Source organism: Benincasa hispida, unplaced genomic scaffold (assembly GCF_027475165.1).
Source record: "Benincasa hispida cultivar pf3 unplaced genomic scaffold, pf3_genome.v1.1 HicScf1848, whole genome shotgun sequence".
In the NCBI taxonomy this organism is placed as follows: Eukaryota; Viridiplantae; Streptophyta; class Magnoliopsida; order Cucurbitales; family Cucurbitaceae; genus Benincasa; species Benincasa hispida.
Window position 1 is genome coordinate 2,276,095 of NW_028326240.1, and position 19,308 is coordinate 2,295,402.

The window sequence follows — 19,308 nt, forward strand, 5'->3', positions numbered from 1 at the left end:
GTATCTCAAGTTATTGATTCATTAAAGTACGTGAAGAATCTACAAAGGAATATTTGTTTTAAAGAATTTGGGAAGCAATGCAACTATATAGGATAATTATTTGAATGCAAGATTTTATGAAACTAATTGAAGAACCTTAAAAGAAGACTTAATTACTCTCGAAAGAGAACATTGCTAAACCCAATTTAGGACTTTAACAAATTTCTGAGTAAAGATATGTGGTGAAGAACTAGGGGCTAACCACCCCATAGTCAACTAACCAAATTTAAAGTCCAAAATCTGTGGACAACCTCAACTCAGACTAAAGTTCACCACAAAAGATAAGCAAATTAACCTCAATTAAGTGAAGATATGCAAAGAAGCTACGAGACTGATGATTAAGCAACACGATTATTGAAGATAAGTAAAGAAACTACAAGAATGATGATCAAGCTATATGATTATTGAAGATAAGAAAAAGCAACAATCCATTAGGGAAAATGATGAGTGAAGTAACCATAACTCCACCCACAGGACAGGGAAGGATACTAGAAAGATGGTTAAGCCTTGATATGTTTGGTCAAATAATATTCCAGGTTTGCTCAAGATCCGAGACCCACCATGGATTAGGAGAGCAATGTTCTAATTTCTAGGCTTATCCTTGGGCTGGGCCTGACACGATTTAGCGCATAAATGTGCCATGAGGTGAAGAAGTGCATTGAAAATCGATTAGACCTCAAAAGGGCTTTGCTTGATAGGCTCAACACCCCCAAAGTCTGAGATAAGTCTTGCAGTGGGAAGCATCGATAGAAAGGGAGATTGTACATCCAAGTTGGTTTCTTAAAATATTAGCCCATAAAAATATAGTCAACTACAAACCCTAACTTAGGAGTGGGTGCTAATATTGTGGATGAATTTTAGCCAGACAAAATAAAGCCCAAAATCAAAGTAAGATAAAGTAAAATGAAGATTAAGATAAAATCAAGATAAAATGAGATAAGATAAGATTTAATCTACCTTGTTTGGGATTAAGAAAAATCATGTCCTAATCTTAGGAGGGTTAAATCTCATATCTTAATCCTAGTAGGATTAGGATAAATCGTAGATCTAATTTCCTATAAATAGACCATCATAGCTCTATAGGAGTATCTAAAAAACTTATGACTTCTTCTCTATTATTTATTTCTCTTATTGACTTAGACATCAAAACCATTTTTTTTTGTTTTACAAGTCCTCTCTTTCTCAAAATACAAATTTGTTGTCGTTGTCATGTGGAGTCCAATCCTATGAATAATATTTGAACTCAATCACTGGATTAAAACTTGAAACCATATACTTGCAGGTTAGCATTATAAAGCATGAAGACCATAATAATATTGCATCAAATATCATTCACTTAACTTATTATTGTAATTGGCCATGTCATGTTCTTATGAACACTGGACTCTTACAATCACGCTAACGTGCACTTCATTAAACGTAACAAACCATGTGACAACAAGGATAAACTTTTTTTAACGTGATGATTCGAACCTTTGACCATCATACTTAAGAAAACATGTTTTATTCTGTTTAAACTATGCTCATGTTGATACATCCTTGATAACTAATCGTTTTTGGATTTAAAAGATAGATCTTAATACTAAAAATGTTCAATAGTATTAGAATTGTAAAATAGTCCATTTTATGAGTTAGTCATTATTTTATTCTGTTTTACTTGTTCATACACTTGGCATATATAAGCCTGTGTTGACCATTCAATAAAGTGAATAGAGCTTTATTCACTTCTGAGTTTAACATGGTATTAGTTGTTTCTCTCTAAAATTTTCTTCCGCATTTTCTCTCAATGGCGAACCTTGTCCGTAACGAATCTGTTCCTTTATCTTTGAGCCTAATGTTTCCAATTAATATTTGTTTTGTTAGGTTTGTTGGTGCAAAAGAGCTTAAATCGAGGGAGCCAAATCATTCCTTCATTTCATTCTTCATGGAAGTTTTCTGATCCCCTTGCTTTTACTTCTATCACATTGAGGACAGCATGTGTTTTAAAAGTTAGGGGTAAGGTATTTGGATCTGGAGTATCTTTTTCGTGATCATATAGTTTGGGGTTCTAGAGAGCTGTGTTTAGACAATGTTGATTGCGTGCATGTTGCTTGCTTTGTTGCCTTATTCCTCACGATGACTAGTCGATAATGCACTCTTTTGAAACATGTTGGCATGAAATTAGGTAGGAAGACGACATTTATGATTTTTAGGCCATTTTTAAAAAATTTTGGTTCATTTCTCTCCTGCATCTTTGGGTTCTTTATCTATCTATCTTGACTCTTGCAGTCTTGCTTGCTTAGAATTTCATTATGAGGTCATAGGGTTATTATCACTCCAAAAGGCCCCACTAATTAGAGAGCATCATCCATGATAGGTGGTAATGTATAATGAGGGAGAAAATATGTGATTTATATACTTGCTAAAAAAAAAAAAAGAAAGAAAGAGATAGCTAACAAGACAAAGTATGTGCTGAAAAGAATATATATATATATATATAAGAAGAAAATAAAACAAACGTGTAATGGGTATACATGATAAGGGGTAAAAGAGCTGCCTTCTTCTGTGATCAGTTAGGACATCCACGAGAAAAGAGTGGGTATGGTTTTTTACAGTGGAAGGGTGAAAATTTATACCCCTAGGTAAAAGAAATGAAAGTTTAGGAATCCCATGTATATTTCAAGCACCTCAGTTGATATATTACTATTTTGTGTGTTTTGATTTTTAATGTTGAGGATATATTGATAGTTTGATGTTTATGTATGCCTTGCTGAGGGTTTAAAAGACTAGTTGCACATAGAGATGTTTGAATACTAATATGATTTGAGTATATTATTTTTTATTGGAGATCTTGCTGAATCTGAGGATGATGAGATGCATATGTATGTTGTAGAGCTATGATGAAGAAATTTGTATGTGCATTATAGAACCATGATGATAAGATGTATATGTATGTTATGAGACTAGGATGAGAAGAGGTATATGTATATTGTAGAATCATGATGATGAGATGTATATGTATGTTATAGAACCATGTTGTGATACTTGTGATGTTGAGATTGTGATAGTGTCCTCACTATTAGTTAGATGCCCACCAGATATTGTGTTTCCTTCGAGATTCACCAGATATTATGTTTCCTTCGGGATTCACCGGATTATGTTTCCTTCGGGATTCACTAGATATTGTGTTTCCTTCAGGATTCATCAAATATTGTGTTTCCTTTGGGATTCATCAGATTGTGTTTTCTTCGGGATCCACTAGATTGTGTTTCCTTCGGGATCCACCAGATATTGTGTTTCCTTCGAGATTCACCAGATCGTGTTTCCTTCGGGATTCACTAGATATTGTGCTTCCTTTGGAATTCACCAGATTGTATTTCCTTCAGGATTCACCAAATATTGTGTTTTCTTCAGGATTCACCAAATATTATGCTTCCTTCGGGATTCACCAGGGGTTGTGTTTCCTTTGAGATTCACAAGGGGTTGTGTTTCCTTTGGGATTCACTAGAGGTAGCGGACATACTTAACTACAGTATGATAGAAATAAGTTTTTCATGTATGTATGTGTCCCATGAGGACCAGAGAAGTTTATATATTCCACTAGAGGTAGACATCTAGAGGATATAGATGCCTAGCCTGACCTCAGTAGTGGGGTTACTTACTGAGTATTTTATACTAATTTTTTCTCTTGTTGTTATTTCAGATAAAGGTAGAGATGTACTGGCGATTGATAAGTGGAATCCGTGATTGAGCCACTGGGATCAGTTCTATGCTTCCGCTCATGATATTTAGATTCCTTTTCATGTTTTTCAACTTTTAGTTTTGATGTTTGAAACTTACTACTAAGATTTGTTTTCAGACCTATTTATTATCATTTATGATTTATGGGTACCCTATTGTCTGTTTTTAATATTTGAATTTAATGAATGTCTTTTGAAATTTCCTTATTTATTTAGCATTTAATTCATTATAAAGGGGTGTCGTTTTCAGTTCCATGCATGTATATGTTTAGTAATGGTCTAACTTGAGTCCTAGGGGGTCGGGTCGTTACAATCATTTAGTTACTTAACTCTAACTCTAACAAAAGAATTTTTTCCCCTCACAGTTCTAGTTTGATGTTTTAGTCATGTGATAAGGTTAAACTCTACTTGACCGAAGGATACCTTATTCCCCATAAGATTAAAGCTAATAACATCTCTCCTAGGTTCCTCTACCTCTTGAAGAAAAATATATTGAATTAGTGGTCTATTGAAGCAAAACATGTTTGTCTAAACATGGCTAATTGTGTCGAAATTAGTTTTTTCTTAATTTTAGGGATGGTCTTTCCTACGTGGGAACAACATGAAGGATTGCAGGAAAATGGTCATTAGGATGAACCTTCATATCTAGTTCCATTATAACCTACATTTTTCATGAAATAGATAAATTAGAAGACAACACATCATGATATCAATGAGTATTTAAAGAACAAAAATTATATATAAATATAAATAAAAAAACAAATTGGCCCGGCCCATACCCGATCGGATGTAGGACCAGGTGAAAAACCAGTATACCCCTACCCGAACAATATAGCCCTTTTGAAGTTTTAGTTTAAGGGAAGTTGCCAAATGATTTGAAAAACTAAATAAATACACTTTGCCTAAACCTAGATCGCATAAGCATTTTATCGTATTTTTCAGCTTATAATTATGAATCTATATTTAATTATGTAAAATTTCTTCTTCCAATTTAAAGACAAAAACGATAAAACACTTCTGTCGTCTAGGTTTAGGCAAAGTATATTATTTAGTTTTTCAAATCATTTGGCAACTTCCCTTAGAATTTGAGATATTATCTTATAATTATGAATCGAATTACTAGAGATATTCAATCTTTTCAGCATTTAAACTTTAAAACAATTAAATTTTCTTTTTTAAAAAACTATAGCTTACGGATTACGTACAGCAAGATCTACGATCTCACCCTCGATCTTTTTCCGCTTTTTCATCTTCAAGTACTGAATTTAGAATTAAACCGTGCTTTAAAGTTTATACCATTCGCATTGCTTCCCTCAGTTTTATTATGACAAAGTTTATCCATTTTTAAAATTTCTAAATGGCTTGAGCTATGTATAGTTAATGGGTGAATTTGATTTTTTTTTCATATTTTTTTTAACATAGTGTAACAAATTTATTGATTTTTTCAGCTAGATATTTCTTCTCAGGTAGATTTTGTTATATTGATTATCTCTTAATTAATTTTTGTGGATAAGTACCTCTTAATTAATTAAAGTATAAGAATTATATCTTCTATATTTTTTAACATTTTAAATTGAGTGTACTTTAGTCCACTGTAGATTTCCTTTGCTGATTTTTTTAAGAATCAATGTCACCACTTTTATATAAATTTTGTTATACGAATTATCTATAAATATATTTATAGGGATTTTCAAAAATACAAAAATAAGAAAAATATTTATATAAAATAGAATTTAATCTTCTTTAATAAAGGCGGATAAAAATTTATCAATGTTTATCAGTGATAGAAATGAATAGAAGTCTATCACTGATACTATGTGACAAATGTTGATAGAAGTCTATCTGTATCTATCAGTTTTTTTTTCTTTTTTATTATTTCTGTAAATAATTTGACATTTTTTTTTCTATCTGTGAAAATTTTTCTATATTTTAAAAGTATAATTGTTATATCTTCTAGATTTTATACTATCTTTGTTTTCTATAGATTGAATATTTCAAATTGAGGGTATCTCTCCGGTGTGAATTTTGAATTTTGGTTTCAATTGAATAAGTTGACATTTTTCTAAAATAAAAATGGTTTTGCTATTTGTCCAAAATAGACCCATTATTTTAGGACCTTTAATATTAATATTGTTGTTTTCAAAACTTATTAGAGAAATATTGTTATTTTGGGAGTTCAAGGCTAGAGGTCGAAAGTTGAGAACTCGACTAATGTGGAGGTCGAACGTTGAGAACTCGATGAATAAAGAAAAACTTGGAAACAATACATAGGCCGAAACTTCAACCCTCGACAAGGGAAATCTCGCGAATCTCGCTTAGGTTGTCGAAGGTTGAAGTTTCGACACACATCCACCCTCGAGATTGCAGTTTTATTACTTTTCTTTTTCCCTCATAGAGGAAATAAAGTAATGAGATGGTATACTATATGTATTTGTGTACTCGAGCTGCTTCTAACAACCAATGCATTTTATTATCATTTCGAAAGCTTGTGGGATTGACGTGAGGGGGTGGGGATGGCTATATTTCTGGGAGCGAACTCCAGGCGAATATGAAGCGCATGGATACAAGTTATGCCTTAGAATGAAAAACAATTCCGAATTAGCTTTGTCTACGAACAAATTTTTTTATATTAGGTTGTCGAAGGTTACACACATGTTGAAACTTCATAGCAATTAAGGAGATAAGTGAGCTGAAGCAGATTAAGAAGAGAGCGAGATTCAAAGCGAGATGTTGAACGAGATTTTAAGAGAGAGCGAGATTCAAAGCGAGATTTTAGGAGAGAGCGAGATTCAAAGCGAGAATGTTGGAGAGAGTGAGATTTTGTTTATATTGACTAATCTGACTAACATTGAACTTGGTAAAATGAAATGGTTGAATAATTGAAAAATGAGATTATTCAGGAATACACATTGAATGCTAAGATTATGCATTGAGTTTAGATCCATAATCAAAAAAGTGTTTGTGATTTTTCCAGAAGAAATGAAAGAGAGAGCGAGATCTTAGGAGAGAGCGAGAGCGAGATCTTAGCTAAGAGTGAGAGTGAGAGTGAGAGAGTGAGATCTTAGGAGAGAGCGAGAGCAAGATCTTAGGAGAGAGCGAGATCTTAGGAGAGAGCGGGAGTCTTCACTTTATTTGAACTTTCCATATATATATATATATATATATAAAAGAGAAAAAAGAGCTAATAATCATACTATAATTGAATAATCATTAGACTATAATTGAATATATTAGATTATTATACTATAATTGAATAATCATTAGACAATAAATTGAATAAATTGAATATATTAGATTATTATAATGTAAAACTTTATTGATTACAAAAAAAAAAAAATTGAATATACAGTAGATTATTATAAAAAAAATTGAATATACAATAAATTATAATAAAAAAATTGAATATACAATAAAATGAATATATAATAAAAAAATTATTTATTATTCAATCCCTAACTATCTGGAGCCCGTCTTAGTAACGAAGGACACTTCCTTCGATTATGTCCTAACTGGTTACAAAATCCACATTGTTGTCGAGTGGCTGGTTCTGTCCAATCCATCTCGTTGTGATAACGTGAACTTTTCGGTCTACCAGGTCTTCTCAACAACGATGGATCAGGATGTAAGACAGGCATATTAGGGTGCATGATCCAGTAATCTTCATGCGGTATAGGTTGAAATTGAGGAGAGTAACATTCAGCATACGTTGACAATTTGTAGTAGTCCTCAATAAAATCTTCGTAGTTCATGTTAAAATGTGAGCAAACGGCCATAAAATGCGAGCATGGAATGCCGAATGCTTGCCACTTGTTACATGAACAGTACCGCTCGGTATGATGGCTTGTTCGAGATCACTAAGTATGAAACACCTGAGAGAAATTGTAACACACGAAGAGGTGTGTTTAATTTCAAATCGACATGCTGGTATAATTGCAGCAGTGAACAACCCAGCAAATGGTTGGACGGGACCGAAATGTCACCATCGTTTCTGCTTACGACATATCGTCAGCAACTTCAATAAAAAGTATAAATTTAATTCATTGAAAAATTATGTTTATCGTGTCGGGTGTCAGTTTCAAATTCAAAAGTTCAACAAAGCAATTGAAGATATCAAAGGAATAAATCGGAGCTGTCTAAGTTTTTTTGACAACATTAGTTTAGAGCAATGGACTCAAGCACATGATGGAGGATTCAGATATGGGTGGATGACGACAAATCTATCAGAGTGCATAAATGGAGTCCTCAAAGGAGCTCGAATGTTGCCTATAAATGCTCTTGCTCAGATAACATTCTTCAAATGCGTGAACTATTTCGAGAAAAGAAGAGCAGAAATAAGGGATGCATTGGAGCGTCAAGATAAACCCAGGACCTGTTGATCCCGATGTTTTGTACGACCAGTCCATTCATCGATCATATGTTGTATGGCGAGATCGTACTACTGGAGAAATATCTTGCAGACGTCGAGAGGCAGGATTTATTCAGTTGGACTGGCATCTGATCACAGCCTTGGTCGAGAGATGGAGGCCCGAGACGCATACATTCCATATGTCTGTTGGAGAGTGCACTATCACTTTACAAGACATAGAAGTGTTGTTGGGGTTACCTGTTGACGGTGAGCCGATCACCGGAGTGATGTACGATGACTGGTTAGAAGTTTGTCAACTGTACCTCGGTGCGACCCCACCTGCCGACAAGATTAAAGGATCGAGGTTAAGTTTAATATGGTTAGGAACACAATTTCGTGAGCTCACAGATGATGTAGACGAGGAAACCGTCATAAGATATGCGCGAGCATATATACTACAAATGATGGGTGGAAGTCTATTTTCAGATAAATCAAGTCATTTTGTTCACTTGATGTTCCTGCCACTGTTAGCTAACCTCCATGATGTGGGGCGGTATTCATGGGGTGGAGCATGCTTGACATGGTTGTATAGACAACTATGCAAAGCAACAAGACCTAAGGTTCGAGAGATAGTGGGCCTCTCATACTTTTGCAACTATGGGCTTGGGAGCGATTTCCAACAATGGCTCCACAGCTACATCATGTTAATGACGCTCAGTTAGTTGGACGAGCCTACGGTTCTCGGTATGTTGTTTTAATTCAATTTAATTTTTATATCACTGATCTAGTTAATTTAAATTCTAAATTATCAATTTAAAAATTTAGGTGGAGAGACAAAATTTGTGTGACTAGGACAGCCACACATGTAGTCAACCAGTATAGATATATGTTTGATCTGCTTCAACCTGAACAGGTACATTACACTAAACCTAATTGATTATTTTATTCACATTTTTATTGTATTTGTCTTTAATATTCTCTAATATAATATTTTGTGTTTCAGGTTATTTGGGAGCCGTACAAAATTATTGTGCATACTTTGCCTAATTTTTGTATGAATGGTCAAAACATATGGCGGACGATGAGTCCTCTCATATGTTTTCACATTGGTGAGTGGCATCTTCCTGACAGGGTGATGAGACAATTCGGTTTTCAGTAGGATGTCCCATCGCCTTGTAATACTGAACCCGTACTGCATGATATTGACCTAAGGATTGGAGATTGGTCCGAAAAAGTTGCACATTTGGTAGTGCGATGGCACTATCGTGTAAAGTTTATTGCAGTGGGGGTTTCTCTTGAACAATTTGACACAGATGTCACTCCAAATATATTCATTGGTATAATAATATCACAAGGCGCTACGTCACTCGTCCGGGAGCAGCTGTGGGTCATCTGGTAAATGAATGAATATTATCTATTTTTTTAATTTAAATTTATTTTAAATATTGTCTAATTGTTTTATAATTCACAGAGATCGAACAACAGTAGACTCCATGAGGTTGCGAATGATCCGAACCAGGTTCTTGCTATATGTAGTGACAACCAAAGCTATATGGAGGAAATTCATTATATGTACGATATACCTATTGTTTCTTCACCAGCTCCTAGACGTAGAGGACCTGTTCGGGAAGAGGATGAGTTTGATGAGGTTGCACATAATGTGGAAGAGTTGCCCCCTATGACACAGATGCAGAGTCAAACTAATTATGTTAGTCCGATGATGATGATACCAACATTTGGTTCAGGACATTATGACTCAGAGGCTGGTCCTTCGTCTTCATACGTGCATGGACATGGTCGGGGTCGTGGAGAGCATAATGAATATTTATATTATGAAGCGCCTGTAGAGGTACCAGAGTAACATAAAAAAGAACCCAAGCAACCTCAAGTTCGAAGTCGGCGACGACAACCAGCTCGAAATCAACGACGTCCGTCTTGTGGAACATATTGATTTTTGTAATTATTTTTATATAAATGAGATATTTGATTTACATTTTTTTATTTTTATGAGTTATTATTTTTTTAATTTATTTTTTTTAGAGTTTAAATAAAATAATAAAATATTTTTAGAAATTGTTTTTTATAAAATGAAAAATTAAAAAAAAAAATTAGAAAGAAGAAGGTGGAATGTGTAATAATTAAAAAGGAAAAAAAAGAGGAAATTTGTACGGTATTCTTGCTCTCTATCAAAATCTCGCTATTTCGTTCACGCTCTCGCTCTCGCTCACGCTCAAAATTTCACTCTTGCTCTCTCTCATAATCTCGCTCTCGAATTTGATTGGTAAGTTCAGTGGCAAAAAGAAGGAGATTCATTAGCTCGTTATTTAGTCAGACTTGCTGAGATGACAGAATCCGTAAAAAATATTCAACAAGCTTTGGAAAGAATTCTAGGGGACCTTATGAAAATTTAGAAATACGATCTTTTGATAGAGGAAGGTCTCCGGAATGATAATTAAACAGACTCAATAATAATGTTAGGAAGAGCAAGGTCGAAGGTTCAAAGTTCGACGTACAAGTGAAAGGAAGGTCGAGGGTTCAAAATTCGACCTATCTAGGTCGAATTTTCAACCCTCGACTTATTTAAAAAAAAACAATATTTTTACAAATAGTTTGAAAACAACAATATTTTCCTAAATAGTTTCTAAAAGGACAATATCCTTTTAATTTTCCCCATTATTTTAGCTATATGTTGAATCGTCCTATAAATTTCCAATAGAAGGGAAATGGCTCAATCAAATTGTAGGCTTAGACATCAAAGCCCCGTTATGGAAGAGTCCGATCATGAGCCAACCACTCACAAAGATCAACCTTAAATGAGGAGTATTGGTAGATTGGATTGGATTGGGTTGAGTTTAGTTGGGTTAAAGCTCTTTTTAGACCCAATTCAATTGTTCGAGTTTGTAAATTTGTTCAACCCAATAACCCTTATTGAATAATAAATTCAACCCAATCCAACTATGAAACATTTGAATTTGGTTGGTTCGATTTATTGGGGTCATTTCTTTAAAATTTTGTTCCAAAAGTAAGTACAATGTTAATATGGTTATTTTTATGTATTGAATTAAGATTAACTCAATTTCAATTTAGATTATGGAAGTTTTCTTTCAAAAGAACAAATAAGTTATTTTTAGAGTAGTTTGAGAATGAATTATCCAAAAAAATTATGAAATTAAATAAACTTAAAATAAATATTTTATATATAATTGTATCAAGAGTAAAAGAAAAATATTTTTAAAAAATTAATAATAAACTTGGGTTGATTCGAACTAGTTTGAGTTATTTTGTGTGAAGTCATGAACCAATCCAACCCACAAAATTTTCATTTATTTGAACCCAACTCAACCCAAATGAGTAGATAACCCAACCCAAACCATATGAGTTGAGTTCGGTTGATGAATATTTCGAGTCATCAGATTTTTTGAACACCCCTATCTTAAATATTCAAATTAATATTTATACTATCAACTTTAAGTTTTGAGATTTAATCCTTACCTTATATTATTTTTTTAAAAAAAAACAATTTATTTCTCATAGAGTTTGATTGCTAGCAAGGCAGCTATCATGGGTTGTCCTACTGATAGTATGAACATAAAAAAAGTCCAAATGATTAAGGGGTTATGGTTCATGGGTCATGAGTTCAATCTATGGTGGCCTATGAATTTTCTTGACACCTAAATATTGATCAGATGAAAAAAAAAAAGCTATCAAAGATTAATGATTTCAAATTTGTTTGCTAAATTTTATATATAATGATTTCAAGGGTTTATTTAAAACTAATTTATTTCACAAATTCGTTGTTTCCTTAAAATTATTTTGGATGGTTACCAAAAATTTACTTTTTTTTTTCAAAATGATTTTTTAAAAAAAAAGAATAAATCAAGTTAAGCCCAACACAATAAACAAATATTTAATTTTTTTTTTAGAGGAATTAAATATTAGAATTAAATTTTGGATGGGTTTGCCAGTTTTCAAATAAACAAAATTTGAAATTTTAATTAATTACTTAAATAAAAAAATATACTGGTTTTCATATAAAACACTGTTAGTTGGCAATTTAAAACGATTGAGATTTTTTTTTCGTATTTTATTAAAGACAAAAATTAAAGATTCTTACGACAGAATGTTCATCCATTCATCTCTTTTTCTCATGCAGTTAATTAAACAATTGATTTTTTAAATAAAATTACAAAAGAAAAAGGAAAAAAGAAAAATAAATAAGGTTTTTAATTATCAGCTACAGAAAATTTAAAAATAAAAGTAAACTTGGTAGGTTTGTCAATTTTGAATGAAAACAAAATTTAAAGTCATAAAAACTAAACTTTTATTGGAGAAAAATGGAAATAGTCGTGAATAAGTGCATAGCCATTATCACACACTTTAAGAAATAAATTATTTTGAGCTAGAAACATGAACCCATTTTCTTGTTAGACACCACTTCAACGGAAAAAATTTAAAAATATATTTAAAATAAGAAGAAATAAAAAAATAATTGGACAATTGAGTAGACTACATAGAGATAAATACAACATAGGATCATATTACTAAATTTCCGGTTGAATGTCGATATTTCTATCGATTTTCCACGTTTCTACGAGTTCGATATCGACATGAGGGGTGAATCGATATTTTTATTATATCGTAGAAAAATCCACAAAATGTAATAATTAAACAATAAATATAAATCTAATATAAATAATTGAATATTTGTTTACTAATTTAAATTTATTTTTCAATTTTTTATTTTATATTTTTCTAGAAATATCCATTGAAATTTTAATTTCTGTAAAATTAATATCTCGATATTTTCATTGATATCAATGTTTTAAACATGGCATAGGATGCACCCATTGTTTTTTTTTTTTAACAAAATATCCATTAACTCATTAAAGCCTAATGGATTTTATGGTTAAATGATAAACTTAAAAGATAATTGATATACTTCTTTTGCAGTGGTGTTGTGGCGTATTTGGGAGACTCGCAATTGTGTGATGTTTAAAGGGAGATGATGGTTCGTTGTTGATTTTAATTGCCTCGATTTGGGGGTTCCTTGTGGAGTTATTGGAGACAGGGTCATCAATCTTGAGCAATAGGTGAGTCGATGATTGACAAAGAATGAGTTGGGTGGAGTTGTCCCCCGGATCAATTGCTTGCCATGTCCTGTGATGCCTCTTGGGATGTATAGGAGTGTAAGGGTGGATCAGTTGGGTATTTCGGGATCAAATGGGTGCGATCATTAATACAGGAGGGAAGCCTATATGACGATCATTTGATATGTTGTTTGTTGAGGTTAGGGCGATTGTTGTTGGGTTGCAGGTGATGAATTCGGCAGTGCAAACTGCCTTTGGTAGTGGAATCGGACAATGTGACGACAGTATGATTGTTTACAAGTGAGGAAGATGTGTTATCCATGGTGAAAACTCTGAAGAAAGATATTCTATCCTTGAAAGGGCAACGGATAATCACGTTTCGTCATATTATACATACTCGAAACATGGTGGTTAATAGTATAGCCCAATGGGCTACAAATGAGGACGATTCTCATTTTGGGTGGATGATTTTCCTACCTTGTTTTGTTGTTTGGTTGAGGCTGATTTGACCTTGTTATTGCAATACAGACATAATATATTTCACTTCATTCTCACTTCATTCGTATTCTTTATCATCCATTTAATTTTGTTGTTATCACTCTTATCAGTAAATATATCCATTTATTTAATATATTTCACTTCATGCGATCAAAATCTACTTTGTTTAATTTCTTCTATTATTCTTATTAACAAACTTTTTATTCTAAATAATGTTTACTTATCAAATTGTTTTTACAATATAAACATAATATATTTCATTTCATTCGAAATGAGAGAAAGAATTTTAGAATATACAAGTACATAAGAACAACTCTAATTATATAAATATAGGAGACAATTTTTACATTTAAAAGGCGAAGTTATGCAAATTCAAGTCTAACATTAATGTCTTTTAATTAGTGTCCAAAGGTATAGACATCTAAATATGTGAAAAAAATGAAAATAAAACCATGTTGATTTAAAATAGATGAGAAAACTTATTTAGAGATCATAATTCCAATACTACAACTACAATTTTCATATCTTTAAAACGAAATGAATATTTTGACCAAATTTCTATCCATATAATTAAATTGTGCTACTTGAGATAAACTTAGAATTAGTACAACAGTAAACAAATATGGATCATTAATTTGAAGGTATCTTTTCCTTAAATTATATCAATAAAACAAGATAAAACAGGTGGGTAAAGAATCTAAGGTTACATAATCAATTTCCAACTATTTGGAAGTTTAGATTTTTATTTTGATATATAGCACAAGAAAACAAAGCCATGTTGTAACCAACACCAATATATAATTAAAGGGAACAATAAGAATATTCTTTACCCAATGTGGAAACATATTGCCACCTTATCAGTAACAATCATGTGTCTTATTTCTCTTTAATTTGGCCCCATCTCTCATTATTTTATGTTTCCTTAATCTCTATATATCTAAAATAAAATATGATTTATCGTTGAATCATCCATTGATCTAAAAATTTAATCTAATGAATAAAGATACATTTAATATTATATTATCTAAACACTCTCCCTCACATGTAGGCTTTCTCATCCATCTGTTCTAATACGATGTTAAATCATCGATAGATCCAAAAGTTTAAACTGATAGATAAAGGTAAACTGTAAATATTCTATCATCTAACAATTTCCAAGATTTAATCAAATAGGAAGAGCATGATCTTATTTTTAAATTTAAAGGCAAACATTTTTTTTCTCTAGATAGTTATAAAATAGAGGCTTAGTTTTTATTAGGGATGTACTTAAAAGAATTGAAAACTGATTCGATTGATCGAATTAAGATCGATCGGTTGCCGATTTTCCTACAAAAAATTGAAAAACTGACCGACCGACCAACTATATAATTGATTTAAATTTTAAAAAGTTACAAATTATATTAACTTAAAAATAACACTTCATCAATTTATCTTTCCTTTTAATCACTTTGGCTTTGCTAACAAAAAGAAAAAAGAAAAAAATCAACCGACCGACCCGACCGACGTTCGAATTTCACACATTTTTTTTTATTGATTTTCAATGTCGATTTTCTCCCAAAATCGATACCGACCGATCATGTATGTCCCTAAATTTTATTACTCTTTGAGAGAGTTTAAGTTATCTTTTATAGTAACTAAACGTTTTTAAATCCAATTATTTCCATGTCATCTTATTAGAATAAAATTTAATTATTTGGATTTTTCAATCTAAGAAACTACATTTTATTTTCTTGAAGTATATGGTTTTTTCCAAATGTGTCTTCAAACATGATTTTGAATGAATTGCAAGTCGAGTTTATCCACAAATATTGTACTATTTTTCTTCATAAACTATTCATCTGTTCATCAATAGACATTTTTTTTGCATTTTCAAAAATATTTAAACGTCCTTTTTAGAAAGCATATTAAGAAATGAAACTCTTCACTATATAAACAATGTCACATTACATATATATTCTTCTTAGTTAGGTTAAAATGAACCTCTTTCGTTATTATTGTGGTGTTAATGTAACAACTACTAACTTTTACTTATTTGTTCATTTTTATATGGTTAATTACAAAGCATTACATTTATGGATTAACGTGAGAAATGTAAGACACACGAGTTTAGTTGATATTACACTTGTATATTTATTGTTGTTAAAATAGAAATATTATATTCTCTAGCTATTCCATTATTATGAAATTTAATGTACTTGATGGCATGGGAATATATATATATATATTAGGCTACTAGGTTTATTCACCAACATTCTTTTCTTATATTGAGAAATACCCTACCCTCAAATTGTACCCAAATCTAATTATTCAAGTATAATCATTGTATAGAACTAGAGTCTACCACATCATATATATATATATATATATATATATTTTATAGATGGTCCATCCAACAACTCTTTTATAATTATTTGATTTTTTTTTTCTTTTTTTAAAAGAAGAACTCGTTTTCTTACCTTATTTCTTTACAATGTTTTTCTTTTTTTAAATTTTATTTTAAAGAAACATTTGAATTTGTGGATCATACAAATTCCAAATTCCAATATAGGTTATTAATAGCTCTTTTCTTAGTATTCAAAATTTATTTCGAATTTCAAAAATATCGCTACAATGTGAATTACAAAACAAAGAAATCTATATATAAAAATAATATTTGTGAAACTTAATTATTAGAAACCAAATAGTTATCAAATATAGTATTAATTATCACGTTTTAAGACTTTTTCGACATATATTATCTAAAATCTTGTTTGAAAATCATTTGCTTATAGTTTTTTTTTTTTTGAAAAATGTGCTTATGAGTTTCTTTATTTTGTTGTATACTTTACTATCCGTTTGGATAACATATATTGTTTAATGTGTATAGATTTTAAATATCTAAGATTTAAATTTTTGAGATAATAATTGTTCGTATTTAGATATACATGGTAATTAATGTTTAGAAGTTAAATATCTATACTTTTTTCAACTAATTTTGTATATAAAAACTAAAATTAAATAAAAACTAAATTAAATGTGAGAGAATAATTAAGGTAGTCATGAACTAAATAAATGAATATCCTTAAAATAAAAATAAATGAAAATTGTTACATTAAAAATTAATTAAAATTATTTAGCCAAATTATTAAAAATAATTTAAGTAAATATAAATTAATTTAATATTAATAAACAATAACAGTTTATATTAAATAGTTTCAATAATATAAAATATCGATGACAAATGTGTGTATTAGCTGAAAATTTTATTAATATTATTATTATTTTAGTACAATTAGAAGTAGGGAATCCGAATTCTGAACTCTGTGGTTTCTAGTAAATTCTATATCAATTGTGCTATATTCTATTTGACTATTAGTTAAAATTTATTAAACCTAAATAATATATTTATATTTAATAATTAATTAAGTTAATAGGAATGAGTAATCTTTATTAATTAATTTATTGATTATATTATATTTTTACGATTTATTTTTCAGGTATAAAATTTCACCAGTAAGAAGAGTATTAGAAAATCGATGTGAGATTGGTTTCAAAATTTTCTAAATAATAATATATCTTTGGTTTTCAAAAGTAAAATTCTGTGGGACAAACAAATATATTGATTGTCATTATGAAAATCCACGATAAAATCTGAAAAATAAAAGGAGTTTTAAATATAAAATGAAAGTCATGTTTTGAAAACTTAAAAAAAAAAAAAAAATAGTTTAAATTTTTTTTTTTTGAAATTTAAATTTTAACTTAGAATTCAAATATTACGAAGACCAAGATAAAGGAATGATAAAAAAGTAAATACAAAATAAAAATAAAAAATCAAATAATTATCTAATGAAATCTAAATTTTCAATCATGAATAAAGGATTTATATTTAAAAAGGCCACTATATCTAAATTTATCTCAACTATATCCTTAAATTTTATAAAATTAATTTTGAAATTTGTTTCAAAACATATTTTTGAAGATTTTTTTTTCTTTTCGTTAAAGTAAGATTGAAATTGACACAAGAACTAATGTGTAAAAATTGAGAAGTATAATTTGTAACAGCATTCAGGTTAAATCTATGTGATAGATGATGTACAAAAATTGATTAAGAATAAATAATAAAATCCAATCTTTTATATATAACTGTAAATAATATCACATATGTATATGTTCTCAAAGAATTTTATCATTTGTTATAATAATGAAGATCGTGTTTTACCAAAATGAACGTACTCAACTGACATATCGTATATGTAGCAACCAAAATATTTGCCGTTTGAATTCTTCCACTGCTTATTGTACTTAAAGAAAAAGAGAGAGTATTTTGGACAATTTCAAAATTCTAAAGTATATTTTGGAACAAAATTTCAAATTCTAAAATAAAAATACAACTTCACAAGGTGTTAGAGACATTTTGAAGTTTAGTACTCCAAAGTTAGAAGGGTAATTTTATATAATTTAACCCAAAATTTATAAATAAATTATATTTTATATTAGTAAAATGTCGTTTCCTGTGGGTCAGTTTTCCCTTTCCTTCTCCTAACCTGAAATCTATTAACGGAGTGTTTGGTGTGCAGAATTGAATTGATTTGGGTTGACAATTATTATTATAGGAGAAGAGTAATTGGGAGAATTGATGCGAATAACGATGAGAAATGTGAGTTAACATGAATAACGAGATAATAAACCTCTTTAATAATTGGTAAACCAAACGATAGATGGGGTTTTTTTACCCACCTAATGCAACTCAACCCAACCCAATTTGAGGGGCGTTAATTAAAATTCTCTCTAGAAAGCCACTAATTTATTGATTATTTGGAAACTTCTTTTAATGTCAAAACTTGTTTTTATTTTTTATTTTCTATTTTTATTTTTTGACAAAAATAAAAACTTGTTTTGAATTAATTCATCTCCTTTAACACTGTATGAGAATAAAATGCAAGCTGTGATGTGACAAGTTTCATTATTTGAGGTATAAAAAAAGAATGGCCTTAATCCATGTCAAATATTATTTAATAATTTTTGTCAGGAAATTAAAAGGAATAGATTTGATGGTTAATATAATTTAAATAAAGCTAAGTTTGTTCGGTGTCAAGATATTTATAGGGAAGACAACTAGATACATGAATACAATGTAGGATTAACCTCTAAACTCTTAAGCTTAAATATTTAAATCAGTAGAAACTTTGTTGATTTGATAGATACACATATATTATTAAAATGGTTGACCAAATTAATCAAGGCATGATTTGCCATAGGAACAATATATATACAATTTCAGCCAGACACCCTTCAAGCCCTAAAAAAGATTTGGAATCAGTGGTAAAATATGAAATAAAAGAGACATCTAATTCACGCCTGAAGTTAAGTTAAGAATGATGTTACAACATTCCACAAAACAATAAATAACGATAGACAAATAAATAAAAGAGAAACCAAAATTTGGTATCCAATTCAGTGAAATCCCAGCTACGTCTGTAGGACAGTATGCCTAGGAAGAATAACTTCACTAATATAAATGATAAACAATTACAATGTAGTACTTGTCTGTAACAACAACACGATTATAGTGACATCTGTAGAGCTTAATCACACAACCAATCAACTTAGGTTCTCCCTAGAAGTGAAACTCTCTCTCTCG